Here is a 17,387-nt window from a genome sequence, read left to right as displayed (position 1 = left end):
CAATTTCCTCATCTATAAAGTGGGGGTAAACTAATACCTAACTCACAGGGTTGTGGTAAGGATTAAGTCAGAGATAATGTATGTAAACTCAGGAGAGTGCCTGGCAAATACTAAGCCCTCAATAAATGGTATCAATTATTTCTACTATTATAATTAATAAATCCCTGCTCAGCTTTCCAGCAATTTTCCTCAAGCACCTGGTCCTTGGCCAAAGCCACACTCATTACCCTGTGGCGTGCCTTTCTATTTAGTGCTGTTACTTAAACTAGCCAAGTTCCTGCCTGTGGAGAAGCCTGGTATCTGGAGTCACTTGGATCTGGGGATATGATCTCAAGGGGGAACATGGGTCACTCTGGGCTGGGGAGACAGGTGGTTTTCTTTTAAATATCAGGCTCAGCAGCAGCATCAAAAATAAAATAAAATGAAGTCTATTTGAGTGTCTACTTTGTGTTAGATGTTGTCTAGGAGATGGGAGAGGAGATATGTTAATTCTTCCAGTATTGATGGAGTATCTGCTGTATGCCAGGTACTCTGCCAGATGGGGGAGATACAGAGATGAGCAAGCACAACCTTCAAGGAGTGTACAGCCAACTGGGGGAGTCAGATTTTAAACAGAGATCATCCAGTGAGAAGATGGCATAAGAGAGGCACCCATGTGTGCTGAGGGGGAGAGTATACAGGAAACTCAGCAAGTGGGGCAGGGTGACATTTGTGAAGAGGTCCCAAGGGGGAGGAGCTGGGGCTGAGCACTAACCCACAAGTAGGAGCTGGCCACGTGAGGTGAGCACACACAGAGGCCCAGAGGCAGGAGACAGCATAGCCAATCAAACAACAGCAAGTAGATGGGGATAGTGGGAGTATTAAGTCCGATGATAGTAGAGGATGAGCCTGGAGAGGCAGATGCCACCAAGTCATCATGCCAAGAAGTCTGCTGTTGACCTGAGCAATACAGGATTAGTGTGGAGCCCAGCATTACAGGAAGAATGATATGATAGCTGGCTGAGGGCACCTAGGAGGTGGACCTGATCGGCAGCTTGGTGGCCAGTTAAGAGGGAGTTGGGAGTCTGACCCAAGATGGCAGTGGTGCTGATGGAGGAGGGAGAATGTGGTGCTAGAAAACCTCCCTTGGGTGCCAGAGGGGCCAGCTCACTGCAGCTGGGGCACAGAGGTATGAGACAACTGCTTTCCCCATGAGATTTTAGAATCTAGCTGGAGAATAAGAACTGGTACCACTGGGTTCAGGCAGCGCCTGTCTGGGGAGGGGACAGGAGCAGAAAAAAAATCTTTCACTGAATACCCTTTTGTACTTTGAACCTGACTATATTACCTATTCAAAAATTAATAAAATTAAAACAATAGCACAGACAGTAAGTGCCAAGTTGAAGAGCTGGAGTTCCCTGTGGGCTCGAAGAAGGCTTCTAGGAGGGAATGGGGATTCAGTATAGAGGCAGTTTCCTGTGCCGGAGGTTGAGCAATGTACTCTCGGCCAGCAGAAGAGTTCTACTTGAGCTAGACACCTCATAAATCCTGGAACTGCCCCAGTTAAGCACAAACAGCCCCACAGAATGGGGAAGTGTTTGCAATGACAGTGTCGAACTGTCCTGCAGGCTGCACTTCCCTGGTATTTTCTGTCTACCTTCCCATTCCAGCAAGAAAAGAGGGAGCACAGCTAGAAACAAAAGCATGGGAATAGGTTAGTTACCAGCTGCTGCCAAGTGCTCAAGACTTACCTCCTCCAGGAAGGCCTCCCTGACCGACTCACTCAGAATCACCCAGGTCACTTCAACTCCCTTTCCCTAGCACTGCGTTGTGGTCCCTCGAAGTGGGGTTGGCCTTTATTCCTTTTATTTCCCCTGGAGAAAGAGACCTAGGGTTAAACTGAGCCCTGCCCAGGCATCTGTTCTTTCAATCCAACCTGGCAGTCGAAGGTTTTCTCTCTGGAGCCTGTAATTCCTCAAGGTACTAACCACATCCTGAAGTGAAAGGAGACACCTGTGATTAGCCTTGGCAGTAAAGGACTCGGTCTCTAGTCTGTTTGCTCAGCATGCGGGCAATAGGAAAAGAGTCACTAGGAAGAGACACATAATCCAATGGAAGGCAGAAGACTAGGATTAAGGATTCCGACTCTCTGCACAGATGATGCCTAGAAGTGTGGTTAGCAAGGTCGCGGAGGTCACCGCTCCATCAGCCTTGGTGAAGGAACAGCCCCTCTTGTATGCAGTGCTGTACTTTGTCAAGTACAGGGCTTCATAGGACCCTCCCCCCAGTGTCTTGTGTAGCTCCCTCACCTTTGGGTTCCCACAGTATGGCCACCAGACCAGGTGCACCGGCAAGTGTGCCCACAGCCCTCATCCACTCATTCCCCTCCTGTGGCTGCGGAGCGTTCATTCTCAGCCCTTTTTCCTCCAGCTACTCTTGGGGTTTCAACACATCAGACCATCTTGGCTTCAGTACTGAGGTGATGCCAGAACACAAATTCGCCTTCACTCACTAGCCTAAGGGAACTGGGCCTTCACCCAGCTCAGTGTCTATCACACCACTGACTGCAACCCACTATAGGACTGTGAAATAAATTTAAACTGTTGCAAGTTAGCATGTAAAAATTCTTTAGAAAAGATCAGGATGGAACAGAACAAAAAAGAAAATATCAAAGTATGTCATATGTAATACAGGCATTGTTTTGTTAAAATTTCACTTCAGTTATTATACATACATAGTGTTTCAAAAGTCTTAGTGCAGTTTTAAGCTTTAATAACTTCAGAAGCAGAAATGCTACAGACTTTCAAAGAACATCATTTGAAAATTTTATTTAAATTTCATTTACCTTTTTGAGTTTTATGAATTTTGAATAAAATTTTATTTTAATGTTTGTTTCAATCCATTGATGATAAACACTTCCTGATACAAACTTAAACTGAAAAGTTGTTATTCAAAATTCATAAAGGTAAAAAATTGAAATTATTACATTTTCAAATTGTGGGTTTTTTTGTTAGTTTGTAGAATTCATACCTCTGACGTGATTTAAGTGTAAAACAGCCTGAAGACTTTTAAGATACCCCGTCACACATTAAGTGGGTATGAAGTTTTGTTGTAAAACGTCTTTCTTACTGTGGTCCAGTCATAGACATCTGAAAGCCAATGACACTGTTCGATCCCTCCATTTTACATTCTAGCCTCTCCCAAGAAGCCTTCTTTGATCTCTCCCATCTTGCCGCTTAGCAGAGTGTTTATACTTCTACCCTGGCCCCATCACAGCCTTTCCTGTGTGGGAGGAGTCTGTTCTCTTACACCTCTGTGAACTCCTGGACCAGGGATGCCAGGTTGTTTTCACCTCTTTATCACTTGCAAAGTCTAGCACAAGTTTACTATGTCGGAAGTACTCCATAAATTCTTGTTAAATGAGCATAGGACAGAGGAGTTAAAGTCACAAGGGTAGGTACTGGCTTCACCAAGTGTTTTGAATGTACTCATTCCAACGAGCATTGAGTTACATGATATTCTGCTGTTAAGCATCAGCGTGCCACTTTGACTAGGTCTGTCTGTGAGTCCAGCACCCTCATTTTACACGTGAGGCCAGAGTGGTTAGGTGACTTCTCTATAGTCACACAGCTTGCAGCTCCCAGGAGCAGATGGTAGTCTCCTAACTCCCAAGCCACTACTCTGTTCCCACATCTTACCTACCCCTTGGAGGACCCTTGGGGAGTTTGGGGACTGGGTTTGGCTCTCCTGAGCCTGGGGTGGGGCTACAAATGCTTTAAAGATGCCACAACTGTAAGTCCTAAGCAAACTTTCAGCTTTTATGAAAGCCAGAGTAAACCATGCAGAACACACCCTTGCTGGCTGGTAGCCTCTTTGTAACAAAGTTTCTTTCTGTTTATCAGCTGAGCTCCTCACCTCCGGGAGACGTGGCAGCCAGGAAGTAAGACAGCACCACAGGGATGTTTGTTCAAGTTAGTCAGACTAAGGCTCAATTACAGGTTTCTTCGGAAAAGAGATGGCTGTGGCCACTCTCACCCAGGGCCCAGGTGTGTGGAGCTGGACATCATGTTGGGGCGGGGGACAGGTCAATTTCAGGCTGCTGGTGGGGGGAGGGGGCCAAGAGGCTGCTTTGGCCAAATGATCATCCCTTTGTTCCTTGCCATCAAACACAGCAGCACTCATTTCACTTCCTCTGTTCTCGTGCTGTGAACGAAGTAGCAAATGATTCCCCCCCCAACCCCTCCTCCCAACTCTGACTCTTCTGATTACAGAATGCTGGGAGGTTTTCACTTTTTCTCCATAATTACACTTTCAAGACACTTGAGCTACTGTGGCTTATTTTCCCAGAAAGATACACTGAAAGCTATTTCTGTAGCTAGTCTATCAAATTCTTCCCCTAGCATATCTAGGTTCACTTTATGTTAGTATAACATTTTATGCTTAAATTACCCAAACACAGATTTTCAATTGAAATAACCTACCCAACTCTGCTCAGATTATATACCTAGAATAGTGCTTGGCATATATATAGTAGGCACTCAGTAAATATTTGTTGATTTTATTACAAATTTGTAAAAGTCCCTAAAAATAAAAAGAATATGTAACCAAAAAGGAAGTTCAACAGTTAGCTCACAGGTTTTACTTCCAGGCCCTGAAAGGTGGGACAGGGATGTCCAACTCTCAAATTGGGCATTGAGACTGCTGGCTCCTAGGAATCCAGGGATGAAAGAGGAACCTTCAGGTGGGCATGAGGTGGGATTTCCTAAACCCTGGTGACAGTCAGGCTGGGTTTGAGAGAAGGCAGAAAAAAGGAACTTGAATTGAGTCTTCTCTGTCATTTGGGGATTGGGGTGGAGAGGGTGGGGGGCCGGGGTTAAGAGGAGAGGTATTCCTGAAGGCTTCGACTGGTCTCCAGATTGGGGTGGGGGTGATAGGATAGAACTGAAGGTTTTCCTTCTCTCCTCGCCCCACAGTGTGCTCCTGGCTGTAGGCCTTCTACTCACTCAGGGTGCCCAGATACTCAACATGTCACACCCTGAACTCAGGGTCTGTGCCCTACCCCCTCACCTGTGAGCTAACTGTTGAACTTCATTTTTGTTTATTCTTTTTATTTTCAGGGACTTTTACAAATTTGTAATAAAATCAACAAATATTTACTGAGTGCCTACTATATATATGCCAATCTCCCCACAGCAGCCAGTAGCATCGAAATCCTAGAAACAAACTCTGCCACTGCCCCACTTCCAGGTGTGTAGTTTTGAATCCCTTCTCAATTTCAGTTCACCCCACACCCACTGCCAAATTCTGCTGATTCATTCCCTGCCTCCTGGATCCTCCTCTTCCTTCCTACTCAAAACCCTCATCTGAGAATGTGCCCTTATCACCCAACATCTGGAAGATAAGCAGAAGCTGCCTGCCCACCTCCTCCGCCTCAGGCCTCCCTCTCCCTTTCACAATCAGAACAGCCATGTTCATATTTCTTTAGCGCCATTTGACTGCACGTTTCTACATGGCCTGGACAATCTGGTTCCTGTTTGCTGCTCACCCTCACTGGCTATCTTTTCCTCCTCAAAGACTTTTCCTTACATTCTTGCTGAGCAAGCCATGTTTCTTTTCTCTTTCAAATTCTTACTTGAAACTCCCCTCCTCCGAGAAGCCTTCTTAAGACTAAGGTGCATCTTACTGCCCTCAGCATGAAGGTGTATTTGTTTCCAAGTTTCACCACCCATGTTTCCCCATGTGGGACTTCCCCACTAGATTTTATGGGGAGAACCAACAGGCCTAGACGCTAGGCCACTTAGATCCTGTTTTTTTTTCTCCTTCCCAATCCTTAAATCCTGGTCCCAATCTTCTGCTTCTGGAATGCAATCCACCTAGCCTTCCAAACCTGTAGTATCCCTCTGCCCCGTCTGCTGTCATCTGTCTGTCCTTTGTTCTCTGTTATATGTCAGATGTAGAGCTGAGAGTGAGGATTGGGTTTCTTCCATTCTTCAGATCTCTATGTAGGGCTTAGGACCAGGTTGCACAGGGTACAGGAGAATAACCTGACCCCACAGGGCTCTTGGGTGCCACAAAAGAGTCTTCTAACAGTCCTTTTTCTCCCCAGACTGAACCCATCCTTGTTCACTGTGCAAGCCTTTTACATAGCACAATTACCGCATTGAGCTCGACCAGAGACAGTCACTGCCCTGCACTTGACCTCTCCTTTATTCAAACCCTCACTCTCATTCCCATCAAATGAGAACGGACATTTTGGGCTTTCCAAGAGAAGAGCAGAGGGCTGTATGAAGAGCTGAGTTTACCCAAGTCTTCGGCACAGCCATTCACTGGGTCCCTCCAGTGCGCAGATACCTGCTCTGGTCCTCAGCTTCACTTCCAGGGCTGGAGATGTCAGAATGTGCCTGTGAGAGCCAGAGGAGGGTTAGGACAATACCAACACTTTTTAAATTACTACTTACTATCAAGTCAAGTAACAGTTATCTTCTCCATTTTACACAGAAGGAAACAAGCACAGGGAGGTGAAGTAACTTGACCAACGTCACATAACTAGGAAGTAGCGGAGGCAAGATTTGCACTCAGGCCCACATCTCTCCAAAGCCCACTCACTGCCTTAACCATGACATCACACTGCCTTGCATTTGGCTGGTGCTTGGAGCCTTGCCAAAGCACTTCTATATACACCTTCTCATTTGCTCCCCACCCAGGGAGTGTTTATGTGATTTGGCCAAGGTTAGACAACTAAATTATCGAAAGGGCTGAGTCAGATGCCTGCCTCCACTATACCCACTGCCTTCCCTAACTGAGAGGCCCTCGGTGCCAGGGTTAGCTGCCCCTCCTATTCCTAACTTCTATTCTAGGCAGTGGCTACATGGACTAAGCCCATGGTCATACTTCCTGTCCAGGTTTCTCCCACTTGAACTTGGAATAAGATGTTTTTTATCTCAGAGGGCATCTGACATGAGTCAGGGCCTCCCCTTTCATGCTGAGTTCTTCTATGCTGCTGTGGGTGGGAGTCAGCTGTCCTACCAATTGTGGGCAGTGATTACCAAGGATGAGGACACCTTGGGCAGTCCAGTATCCTTCGTGGTCCCACCAGCTCCAGACTACCTCTTCCATTTCACAGTCCTGCCCTGTTTTCTGCCACGGTGCCCCTGAAAGTGTTACCTCTTGGAACCTAAAGTGAACAGCATTCTTGAGTAACAGGAGCTAGGGAAGTACCTGCAGTGATACTGACTTCTGCTGGATAATGTGAAGCAAAGTATATTTCAAACCTCGCACCTTAGAGTGTACTATTCATCACATAAATTTGCCCATCTCATTCTTTTTTTTACCCTTCCTGTGATGGGCAGGGAGGGACACAGCTGACCTGTCCACAAGGGGAATAGGGCCTGGGCAGTGTACACATATCTCTGGTAAAAAGAACACAAGCCCCAGGTTCTTTGGTGTATCCAGGGTTTTAACCAACCTCAGTGGGTCTGGGGATGTGCTGAGAGCACAGCATCAAAACCCTCCCTGGGACTGTTGCAGTGGGTTGTTGGCCCATAGAGGGGGTCTGTTCTATGCTTTGGTGGCAAACTGACCACCCTCTCCCCCCCAACACACACATACACAGGAGGGCTCTGTCCTACCCTCTGCCAAGGTCAGGGTCTGGGACGACTGGCTCTGGGGCAAGTAACAAACTGTTTCTCCTTTTGGTTAGCCTGGGGCTCGGAACAAATGACGGGGAAATCAGGAAGTTGGTGACAGTCACTGTCATGAATGAGCATCAGACTCCCTCCCTGCAATACCACACAGCTCCCGTCTGCAGAAGGCCCAGGCCTCCAGAGGGAGGGCCTCCCAGACGGACCCCCACCAGGAGGCTTCTCTTGCCTCCCCCCTCAGCTCGGCAGCAACATGGCACTGGCGGAAGGGAACCTCTCTGAAAGATTTTCTGTAGCCGGGCACAGAGGGTGGCCCAACCTGAGACTAGGCCCACAGGGAATTGGGTGGCAGCATGGGTGGGTGAAGGGAAGAGGGGCAGAGCCCTGGAGGGAGTGCTATGGCTTGTCCCTCCCCCATCCCACCCCAACAAGCCACAGAGGTCTGAGCTTTTCTTTCCTCCATCCTTTAAGGAAGGCGCGAAGGTGGAGGGGATCCTACCGAGGGAGGAGCTAAAGGCCACCACGACCCGTCAGTGCCAGTCTGGCCCACCCTCTTCATTTTATTGTGGGGGATGGTGGCGAGGAAGAGGGCGCCGAGAAGGCTGCAGAAAGCAAGGACTTGGCAGAAGCGTGAGGCCAGAGGGCAGTCCCGGGAAGGCGGAGAGCTCTGGGCTCCAAGTCAGGGGGAGGGTCGCAGAGGCCAGTGAGGGTCGCGGGCTGCTTCTGCCGCTTACCTGCCGCGCGAAGGCAGAGCTGCAGCCGCGCCGCCGAGCAGTTCACGGGTTTTCCGACGGGACGTCCTGGAGGGCGGGGCCGGGGCCGGGCCCGCGAGGCCGCTGGGGCGCGTTCTGCAAGCCCCTCCCAGGCCAGGTGGCGGGTGCCGGGTGGCGGGTGCCGGAGCCGCCCGCGTGCCCCGCAGCGCCGCCGCTGGCCGCGCCCCTGGGGCTGCTCCGGCCCGCCCGAGGCTGGGGCCCGGGCCCCACGCGTTCTGCACTCCTCTTGCTGGCCGCTGCTAGGAGCCCAGCTTCTCCAGATACCAGCCCACCCCCGGGTGCAGTCTCCAGACTACCTCTTGCGTTTGACAGCCCTGGCTCAGCGCCGAAAAAGGTTGGAGGGTCTTAGCCACCCTAAGGACGACGGGCGTTAGCGGTGCCGCGGGTGGCGCGGACCAGCGTGTGCAGGGACCGCACGCTTGCGGGCGCGCGGCTGGAGCGGTCAGAGCCCGAGGCAGCGGCGCCGCAGAGTTAAAACGCCGCCAGGCAGTGAGGAGCCCGGGGCTCCGTCCCAGGTTTGCTTCTCCTTGTCGGGGTGGTCTTGGGCAAATGACCTCTCCCTCCAGTTAACAGCAAGAGCTGCTTTTACCCGCGTGCCAAGAACAATGCTAAGGGCTCCATAGGCCAGATCTGAGGCAAACCCCAGCCCTGACAAATACCTACAATTACTGTCCAGAATATTCTCCGGAGGCGGCTGATCACACAGCTACAGTGATGCTCAAAGTGTGGTTTCCGGACCACCAGCAGCAGTAGCACCTGATAATTTGTTAGAAATGTAGATTCTTGGGTCCCACCCTAGACCTAAATAATCCGACTCTAGAGATGGGGCCCAGAGATTTGTGTTTTTAAAAGCCCTCCAGGTGATTCTGGTGCACACTCAACACTCAGTTTTGAGAACCATTGAACGTGTACTGGCAGGGCTGGTTTTAGAATCCAGGTCAGTTCAATTCCTAAACTCATGCTCTGAATCATCCATCCCTCCAGGGCTGCTCACTGGTCCAGTCCAGCTCTAAGGTTCTGTGATGTCATCTTTGGGTCCTTATCTCAGTAACACAGAAGCAGCATGGTCGACTCCAAACAGCTGATAATTTGGATATTTTCTGTGGTAGAATTTTGGGCTACTAATTTTGTTTTTCTTTCGTTTTGATATTTAAATGGTTTGTATGTCTAAGTCTATAAGACCTGGGAGCAGGGATGTGGGTTAGTAGATCTGAGCAAGAAGACAGTTCTGACACGAACTGGGACAGGCAGGGGAAGCCACTTGGCGATTAACAGTTGGATGAAGAAGTTATCTTGTTTTCTAATCTAAGACCCCATGGTAGGATTGAGCGATTCAGCAGGGGACCAGAGGTTTCCAGTGATGGAGTCTGGAGAGACAAGGCCAGTGGAGCATGGAAAAGATCTTGCCCAGCTACACTAGATCAGGGGAATGGTGAAAGATGGACACATTCCCAAAGGAGTAGAAAAGGTGTCCCCCCTCTCTTGGCATGGTCACCTATCTCCCCTTACTCCAAGTAGCTCAGTAATCCCCCACCCCCCAATTCCCTTTCTTTCACACTAGAGATTTTCTGGAGTTTAAATTTCTAAAGAAGGACTTTATGGTGTCCTTGATCATCCATTTTAGCCCTTTTAGAAACACTAAGAGCTCATTTTAATTCCCATTGCTCCAGTTGCTACCACTCTTGTCACTTGTCTTATTTGACAGCTATCTTTCTCAGAATAAGGGCACTCTCTGATGAAGATTGTGGGATGCTACCCCCTCATTTCTCTCTTTTTGGGGGCTGGACACTTCTGTATGGGTCTGGCTCTATGATCTTCACTCTACCTGACCCTCACGGATCATGTGGTTCTGACCTGGCCCTGGATCCTTAGTCAGGACCCAACCTGACTGAGGGTGATCGGCTAGGCTGGATTCACAGCATCTGTTCTCCCCAGGACAGAGTCATGACCACTAACCTCATCTTGGAGTTCCTGAGAGGCAGTGCCCAGACTCCCAAAGAAGCAGCATCAGTCTGTGTTGTGTGCTCCACTTTCCAGAAGCAAATTACTCATCTAATTTTACTTCAGCTGACTCTGATTTTAAACGTGATTTTGAGTCCTCAGAATCATTAGCTGCCTAATTTGGAGGCACATGTAGTTTACAGGATGGGGGACCCACCCCTAATGTGTCATGCACTGAGCTGTTCTCTCCTAACAGGAAAGACTGTTTGGGCTTCCTGCCCTCTGCTCCAGGAAGGTCTGGAGATGAGCCACGTCAGAAAAGTGACATGATCTCAGCCTGCCACTGGTGGCAGGCCACTTTTTAAAAGTTTTTTTTTTAATTGAAAAAGTTATATAGGCACATGGTTTAAAAAATCAAGCACTATAAAACGGTATACGATGAAAGATACATTTCTTTCCTCCCTAGATCTTCGATTCTTCTCTCCAGAAATCATCTATGCATGTTTATAACCTTAACTCTTCCCATCATTAAGCATTTCTGCAGGAAATGCCTGAATTCCCTGCTTTTCAGGAGATTCTGTGAATTTCATTTTTTTCTCACAGTCTGACTTTTATTTCTGGCCATTTTAGATTTTGGTTTTGGGTGTTCCGAGTTGCACTTTTCACATCACTGTGCTTCAGGGAGTTCCCCCCACCAAAGAGCAGGAAATGCAGTAGGGAGCAGATCAGTGGAAACAAGTGAGACAAGAGCAGCTGTATGCGGCTACTGACATCAGCTTTGGCCCTTATCAAGTCCCTTCCTTCCATATGCAGACCCTGGTAAGGGAACAGCCACCTCTGGGTGGGGCAGAATGAGGGAGCTTTGCCCATCAGGCTTCACTTAGCAGGGAAAGTTTGCAGAGGAAGCCGCCCTAAGCTTGCCTGGGAGGTTAGGAGGAAGGGCAGCTGGCCTGCTGACAACCTGCCTACCCTGCTCATGACTTTACTCCCCCACTTTGGAGGATGGCTAACCACAGAAAGAACCAAACAAGTCCCTTTAACTTTCTTACATCTCAGTTTGTTATTTGTAAAGTGGGGTTAATGATGCCCAGGGTTGTTGTGAAGCTCAAGCAGGTAACTGAGGGGAAAGTGTGACAGTTTAGTTCATCTATTACACCTGTTTCTTCATTTCTTTTCTCCCTGCGTTCCCCCTTCCTTCTCTTCTCTTCTCATTTCTATACCCAGAAGAGAAATAGACAAAGCAAGAAACCTAAGCAGAACCATTCCAAGTACTGCCATAATCACTTCTGCATTACAATTCACTCACCTCTGTGTGCCTCTATTTCCTCATCTGTAAAATGGGTATAATATTATTTTTATTATTGATGTTAGATTAAAATAAGTTAAATGTTTAACCCACTGCCTGGTACATAATAAGCTCTTAGTAGACATTAGAATGTTAGTCATTATCTTAATTAGCTGTTTTCCTTCTTCTTTTCCTACCTTCAGCAAAACGATGTTGAAGCCCAAAGCCCATGGTGGGTAGCTTCTGTGCTAGGTGTTGGATAGGACTCAGAGATATAAAGGTAAATAAACCACATCCTTCTCCTCAGGCCACCTATAGTCTAGGAAAGGAAGTTAGTAATGTACAAAGGAGTATGACTGGGACAGAGCCAGGACTAGGCTAAGGTGAGTGAGGCACTTGCTTTGGATGCAAGATTGAAGGGGGCACCAAAAACTCCATAGTCAAGTAATATTTAATGTCATATTTAAAAAAATAAAAATTAATGCAAAAAAATCTGTGACAAAGAAAATACCAACAATTTAAAATAAAGACTAGTGCTCTGCTGGGCCATATTGGAGTCTGAGGCAAAAGAGAAAACGTGTACCCCATATTCATGTTTTTCTGTATTTTTTAGATGGTTATTTTTCTAGCACATCAAAGTAGTTGAAGAAATATTGAAAAATTTAAAAGTAGGTGTATTAAAACTCACAACATTAATCTAAGTTTAAATATTTTATTTGTACCCAAACAGAATTTACTATGATTTTACTTCAGCTTAAGTTAATTAAAATTTATTTAAGATCATCTCTTGGTCAAGAGAAAATTGCAAACATGGCAGTTTCTTAACTGAAAATGAAATAAGCAAAGAATTAGATTTTGAAAGTATCGTGGGTGAGTTTGCTTGCATTAAAGCCAATTTTCTTTTTCCTCAGGCTCCAATATAGCTCAGCATGGCACTGGATGGGGGTCTGGACAAAGAACCTGAAGAAAATAGAGGGGGAAATAAGAGAAAGGAAGAAGGGTTAGAAGAATTGGAGGGGTGGGTAATGTAGTATTTATTGTTTTTATTAATTACCCAAATATCATGTTTAGGAAGCACACAAAAAATCACAAAGAAGAAAATAAACTACCCGTAATTATGGTACCTAGAAATAATTGCTGTTACTATTATGGTATAGTATGTTCTATTTTTCTAATCATATATAATTCATATACACATGTATTTCATCGATTCTAAGACGCATATTTTTTCTACTTTTTAACATTGCTGAAATTGGGATATATCTTAAATTGTTGGTATCATAATTTAATTAGCAGTGTTTTTCCTTTACTGGTATATAAAATAATGATTTGTTTTATAATCTATGTTAGGTGACTATATATATAGTCATGAAATTATATGTGTACATATATATGAAATTACATAGGTATGTAGTTACTGTGTATATTATAAAACTGGAATCATATTGAATATACTGTTTTATGACCTGATTTCTTACTTACTATATTATATATTTTTCAAGGTGATGAAATAATCTCACATAAGATTATGAATCACTTTTTATAGATGAATCTTTTTAAATTTCCACCAGCCATTCATTATAGGACATTTAGATTGTTTGCCTTTTTGTGTTTCTATTAAATGTAGCTGGCTGTCCCATTAGAGGTTAAGTCCATGTACATGCTTTTCTTTCCCTCTCTGTCCCACCTCAAATGAGAGAGGAGTCAGAAAGTCACTTACATTGGCATTTATAAGATAAAGTCACCTTGAGTCCTTGAAGTAGCTCCCTCCTCCCCGCAAGAAGTAGGGGATTGTGTGTGTGTGTGTGTGTGTGTGTTTGTGTGTGTGTGTGTGTGTGTGTGTGAGAGAGAGAGAGAGAGAGAGAGAGAGAGAGAGAGAGAGAGAGAGAGAGAGAGAACTACCCTGGGAAGCACTGAGGGGACCATGAAAGGTAGTCACATAGCCTGCAGGAAAGAGATTTTTATCAGACTCTCTGGGTTAGGAGGACCTAAAGGGAGAAATGCTAGCTAACCCCTTGCAGGGGAAGAAGGAAGGGAAATACAGTTTGAGTGAGTGGTGGATCAAGGAGACCCCTTATAGCTGGGAGGTGGCTGCGTTGGTTAATTTTATGTGTCAATTTAACTAGGGCTATGGTGCCCAGTTGTTTGGTCAAACACTAGTCTAGAAGTTGCTGCAAAGGTATTTGTGAATGTCATTAACATATACGGTCAGTTGACTTAATAAAGCTGACTTCATCCAATCAGTTGCAGGCCTTCAGGGCAAAGACAGGTTTGGGGGGCAGGATGAGGGGAGGGAGAGAATCAAGACTGCAACATAGAGACCCTGCCTGAGTTCTCAGCCTGTTGGCCTGCCATACAAATTTAAGAGTTTCCGTGCCCATGGCCATGTGAGTCAATTCTTTAAAATAAATCTATCTACATGTATTGTGTTCTGTTTCTTTAGAGAACCATGACTAATACAGTGACCATGCATGAGATAAGACTGTGGACACTGAACAGAAACTCAAAGCAGAGATTCCACTTGAAAATACAGCTTTTCACAAGTTTAGGCCCAGCTTGCCTTGGCCTCTACCCCTTTTATTGCAGAAAATGCTGCATCTTTATCCTTTATGAAACCTGGTATAATATAGACAGCATTACAGGAAATAACACCCTTTCTCTGAAAGGACTAGAAAATGGGTACTATGAGTATCCCTATTTTTTTTTTTTACACGCGAGCAGCATATAAGCACAGCAGGTCCCTGTGACTCCAGGGTCTGAACTCTTTGCCACTACTTTCTACAAGACCCTTTATTTACTCAAATCCTTATTTTATGATCTTCAGAAAAGTTTTCTGGTGCGCTCCCTCCCCAATCTGCACAGTTCTTATTGAAGTTACTCCTCAGCATTTTATATTTTATATTTTGATTGCTATTGTAAACATTATCTTTTCCAGGAGACTCTTGGCCCATTTTTTTAAAATATAACTGAAGTCTCCTTATATCATACAATGAATTATTTTTCCTCTCTTGGGAAAAACGTGGGATTGGCAAATTGTGACTATGGACTCTTCTACTTAAATAACACAAGATTTTCTCCTTAAAAGCACTCACGATGTCCAGGATCTGTGTGTACCTTTTGCAAAGAGACATTTAATAATTATGAAGAATAAAACACATAAATGTTGCAAGGTTTTGTTACAAGAACTCCTTCTGCTCAAAATTATTATGTGTTATTGCTTAATAGCTCTCTTAAAAAAAAAGAGGTATGCACATTGAACCTTCTGAAACAGAGGTAATTGGATCTCAACCTAACAATTATTTTGCTCAAAGGGAAGTAATAAAAGGAGTAATAAACTATCCCCCAGAACAAACCACTACCCAGCTAACAGCAAAACCTCTCTTATCTATTCCTAAAAAATGAAATTCCTATCTTCTTAGACTTTTGAAAAAACAATGAATTTAATTAGAAACGGTTGAAATCTATTTGATAGTATCTGAGTGTTGTTTAATATTGTTTGGATTAAAAGTAAAGGAGAGGCCTGAACCTATATAGTCAATATTTGACAAAGGAGGCAAGAACATACAATGTGGTAAACACAGTCTATTCAATAAATGGTGTTGGGAAAATCAGACAGATACATGCAAAAAAATGAAACAAGACTACCTTCTTACACCATATACAAGGATAAACTCAAAATGGATTAAAGACTTAAAATGTAAGACTCAAAACAATAAAACTCCTAGCAGAAAACATAGGCAGTAAAATCTCAGACATTTCTCTTAGCAACATTTTTTTCTCCTTGGGCAAGGGAAACAAAAGAAAAAAATAAACAACTAGGACTACATCAAACTAAGAAGTTTTTGCACAACAAAGGAAACCATCAACAAAATGAAAAGACAACCTACTGAATAGAAGAATATATCGCCAATGATACATCCCATAAGGGATTAATATCCAAAATTTATAAGGAACTCATACAACTCAACGCCAAAAAAACAATCAACCAGTTAAAAAATGGGCAAAGGACTCAAATACATGCTTCTCCAAAGAGGTCATACAGAAGGCCCACAGACAGATGAAAAGAAGCTCAAAGTCACTGATCAGAAAGATGCAAAGGCTGGGTAGCTCAGTTGGTTAGAGTGTCATCCCGATATGCCAAGGTTGTGGGTTTGATCTCCAGTGAGGACACATACAAGAAGCAACCAATGAATGCATAAATAAGTGGAACAGCAAATCAATGTTTCTCTCTCTAATCAAGAAACATATCCTCAGGCGAGGATAAAATAAATAAATAAATAAATAAAATAAAAGTGATAATATGTGTGTGTGTGTGTGTGTGTATGTTCAAAGGAATATTAATTGGCCATAAAAGAATGAAATCTTAACATTTGCAATTGCATGGATGAACCTAGAGGGTGCTATGCTAAGTGAAATAAGTCAGTCAGAGAAAGACAGATATCATCGATTTCACTTATATGTGGAATTTAACAAACAATATAAACAAACAAACAAAACAGAAACAGACTCATAGATACAGAGAACAAACTGATGGTTGCCAGAGGGGAGGGGGTTTGGGGACTGGGTGAAAAATGTGAAGGGATTGAGAAGTACAGATTGGTAGTTACAAAATAGTCATGGGGAAGTAAAGGACAGCATAGGATATATAGTCAATAATATTATAATAACTATGCATGGTGCCAGGTGGGTACTGGAAATATCAGGGAAACACTTTGTAAAGTATATAAGTGTCTAACCACTATGCTGTACACCTGAAACTAATGCAAAATAATAGTGAATGTAAACTGTAATTGAAAAAAATAAAAAAATAAAATAAAGGAGAGGTAATAGAACTCAACAGCTGTTCTAATGTCCTGGTGTCCTCTTTTTTTTTTTTTTTAATGTTTTTATTGATTTCAGAGAGAGAAAGGGAGAGGGAGAGAGAGACAGAAACATCGATGAGAGAGAATCATCCATCGGCTGCCTCCTGCAAGCTGATCCCCTGCTGGGGTTCGAGCCCGCAACCCGGGCATGTGCTCTGACTGGGAATCAGACGGTGACCTCCTGGTGCATGGGGCGATGCTGAACCAACTGAGCCACACCAGCCGGGCTCTAATGCCCTCTAATGCCCTGAAATTTTTGCCTTACTACTTATTCATTCCCATGGAATCTTACTTATTTTCAATAGATAATGTGCATATGGAACAAGAATTAAAAGTTCAAAAGTCCAGTGAAGTGTAAGTCTCCTCTCTACTCCTATCCCTGGTGATCTAGTTTTTCTCCCCAGAGGCAGCCATTGTTACTGCCCAGAGAATGAGCCATGCTGATTTTAGTAAGTGCCTTAAATAGTAACTTTTTTCATCAGATTGTCTGAAACTGTTAAAGTTATTTAAAAAGCAGTCAACTTACTGAGCTCTCTCTGTGGCTCTGATAGATTTCCAGTTGATTCTCTTGGGTTGTCTAGGTAGAAACATAGACCAACAGCACATGGTTTTGGCAAAGTGAAAACAGTTTTGGAGTGAGAGCTGAATCAAATCCTGGCTCTTCCAGTTCCCTGCTGTTTAATTTTAAATCCGACCTTTATAAAATGTTGGCACTCTCCAAAGGCAGCATGTAGGTATAAAGTGGTCCTTCCCCCAAGTGTGGTGGGTGGAGTGGGCAGTGGCTACGCAGAGCCAAGTGCTGTCCCTCTGTACTCCTGGATTTATTCCACCTGCATCTGTGGGTAAATCCAGAGGGCTTTGATCTCAGGGATTTCTAAGCACCCAGAGATCAGTAGGAGAGACTAAA

The sequence above is a fragment of the Miniopterus natalensis genome, chromosome 2, assembly GCF_054644295.1.
Source record: "Miniopterus natalensis isolate mMinNat1 chromosome 2, mMinNat1.hap1, whole genome shotgun sequence".
Lineage (NCBI taxonomy): Eukaryota > Metazoa > Chordata > Mammalia > Chiroptera > Miniopteridae > Miniopterus > Miniopterus natalensis.
Note: the sequence above shows the minus strand (reverse complement) of the source record.